At 36.5% G+C, this 2,891-nt stretch overlaps 1 non-coding gene across 1 annotated transcript; it reads left to right on the top strand.

Annotated features, from left to right (window-relative positions):
• Positions 1-2,479: 2,479 nt before the first annotated feature.
• LOC118895119 lies at positions 2,480-2,586 on the top strand. Its single transcript, XR_005019887.1, has one exon. It is a non-coding gene; the product is annotated as a U6 spliceosomal RNA (small nuclear RNA).
• The last annotated feature ends 305 nt before the right edge of the window (positions 2,587-2,891 follow it).

The following is a 2,891-nucleotide window of genomic DNA, read 5'->3' as shown; positions in this document are numbered from 1 at the left end:
TGAAAAATGTAAAGATCTACTTGTGCTTAGAACTAGCTGAAAGCATTAACTTTGTTAGTCATTATGATTGCCTCTGAAACGATGTACCAGACAGCTTATGCAACCAGGCATGGATAGAAAAAAATTAGGCAATTGGAATAAGTTGTGCATAGAGGGAAATGTTCTTCCTTTTAAAAAAGTAAACAGACAATACTCTCTTAACAGTGTACAGGAAGGTAAAAATAGTAATGCTGGTGTGGGGCAGAAATCTATTTACTTTTGTGGGGACAAAATCTATTTACTTTTCTGCCCCAAACTCTTCAGGGTTACTAACTTATTCTCCCAATTTAAAAAATTTCCTGCTAGGAAAGAAAAGTTCCAGTGACAAAATGTACTTGTACACCATATGAAGAAACAGGAAAAAGGAAAAATACTGTACATTAGAAAAACAAACTGTGAGCTCTACCTGACAAGGATATAGAAAGTAAAAATTAGAAGATAGTAAGGTGGAAGAAGAAAGAAGATATATGTGACTGGATACAACACCTAGTTTAAAATTAAGAATGAGTATAGTGACCTCTATCATTGGCTGTCTTATATTTCAAAGGCTCTATACCATTACTAGCGATTGGCTCTGAGCCTGATCTGCTGAGTCATACATGATTATTAAGAACACTTTTGCCTCTAGGTGTCCATTGCATCAATTTCCTGAAGAAAATGGGAAACAAAGAAAACAGGAAATTGAGTTTGTTCTCTAATTCTTTTGGAACTTTATTTTCAAAGTCTAAAAATTCAAAGCAAATTAAATATGTAATTGCATGCAACTCATGGTTGATTTTGGATTTATGTCAAATGTTCTAAAGATAAAACTATATTTGTGATGTGAACCTGATGAATCTCAAATAACTTTAAATGAAAACTACACCTCTTATAGACTGCACACCACAATCTTAATTGTTAGTCATTTATAAAATTGTTAGTTCTTATGTATTATGGCGTCTTAATATTTTAAATTAAAAGTGTACTCAGAAACATCTTTTAGAGTTCTCTAATAGTGATCACTCATCCTCTTAAACTCTCTGGTGACAGGGAACTCACTACCCATCCAGCAACTTGCTCCACTGTGTGTATCTCTAATTCTGAAACACACACTTCCTAATGGTGAGTTGCCCATGCCCCCCCCCACCCAGAATTCCCACTCCATGATCTTGTCTCCATTTGCTGAAGTTCCACATAATAAAACCAATTGTTTCTACATTTTCAATGTCATTAAATTTTCCCAGTTAACAGAAGTATTTTTTAATCCTCTTATGACTGTACTCCAAAACTTGACTTAACTTCCAACCCACAATGGAAACAACTCTACTTCTCTCCATCAACACCACCACTCCAGTCAAAGCCACCATCATCTCTCCACCATCATGCTTTTCCCTCCCACTCTCACTCCCTCCAATCTATTCCCCAGATATCAGCCAGCATGATTTTTGCTAAAGAAGAAATTTTCACTATGTCCCAACTGGTTAATAACCCTTCAGTCCTCTCCCCAGTACTGGAGATAAAAATTCAAAACCTTCAATGTGGCCTGTAGAACCTAGTCATCTGGAACCCTGTCAGCCTCGCAGGCCCTTTTACTGGATATTCTCTTCTTTACTTGACATGCTACATCTCCAATTTCTTTCGATTGGTTCTACAAGCTCTTTCACTCAGCAAGGCTTCACAGGTGTGGGTCTATTAAATCCTTTCTCCACTCTGTTTACTATTTGAGAACTAGTGAATGTTCAGTTCTCAGATTACATGTCCTTTCTTCATAGAAACTTTTCCCAAATCCCCAGACGAGACCAAGTCCTTCTGTAATCTTTCATTGCTCTCTTTAACATCCTTCATCAAATTTATCATAATTTTAATATACTTAATTCCATAAATAAAATAATATTATTAATAATAACAATACCTAACAATACTTAATGTATTGAGGGCTTACCACATGCTCTGTGCTAAGAGCATCAGAACCATTAACTTATTTAGGATTCAAAGCAAGCCCATGAGTAGTTACTATTGCTACCTATTCATCACAGATAAGAAAAGTGGGGCTTGAGAAGGTTAAGGTGAGTGGAAGAGTGGAGATTAGAATCAACTCAGTTCTAGAACCTATTGAGGTTCTAACCTTTTCATGATAATGTTGAACCTTCCACTAACCTCCTAGCCCCAAGAGGTTAGATACCAATAGCCAGGGAGCTGTCAGAAGGAAATTATGGGCCTGTTTGCCCAATGCCACAAAATCAAAATAATGTCTCTGTACTTTTTCTCTGCACTACCCTCCCTTGTTCTTTGTGGCACTCAAATACCTAAGAAAGGGAGAAATTAAATGAGTAAAACTAGTACTCTTATCTTGACATCTCTGGAGACTTCTTGAATTTTTTAGGTAGTTTCCAGAAAACAAATAGCAGAGAATAGGAACAAATCATGGAGATGAGCAGTTTAATTACATTTATCTGGATTCATTAGCAACGAATCCAATATACGCAAAATTCAGAATGACACAGTGAAGATTTAGCATGACCTCCGCACAACGATGGAACGTAAATCTGTGAAACATTCCATATTTTAGAGGCAGTAAGAAGACAGGCAAAAAGTGAGGACTATAGTTAAGTGCAGGATCATATGGTAGTTCTATTTTTAGTTTTTTAAGGAACCTCATTACTGTTCTCCATAGTGGCTGTATCAATTTACATTTTCACCAACAGCGTAGGAGGGTTCCACTTTCTCCAGACCCTCTCCAGCATTTATTATCTGTAGACTTTTTGATGATGGTTATTCTGACAAGTGTGAGATGATACCTCATTGTAGTTTTGATTTTCATTTCTCTAATAATTAGCGATGCTGAGCATCTCTTCATGTGCCTTTTGGCCATG

Source organism: Balaenoptera musculus, chromosome 4, assembly GCF_009873245.2.
Source record: "Balaenoptera musculus isolate JJ_BM4_2016_0621 chromosome 4, mBalMus1.pri.v3, whole genome shotgun sequence".
Taxonomy (NCBI): domain Eukaryota; kingdom Metazoa; phylum Chordata; class Mammalia; order Artiodactyla; family Balaenopteridae; genus Balaenoptera; species Balaenoptera musculus.
Note: the sequence above shows the minus strand (reverse complement) of the source record. Positions and strands in the feature narration are given on the sequence as shown.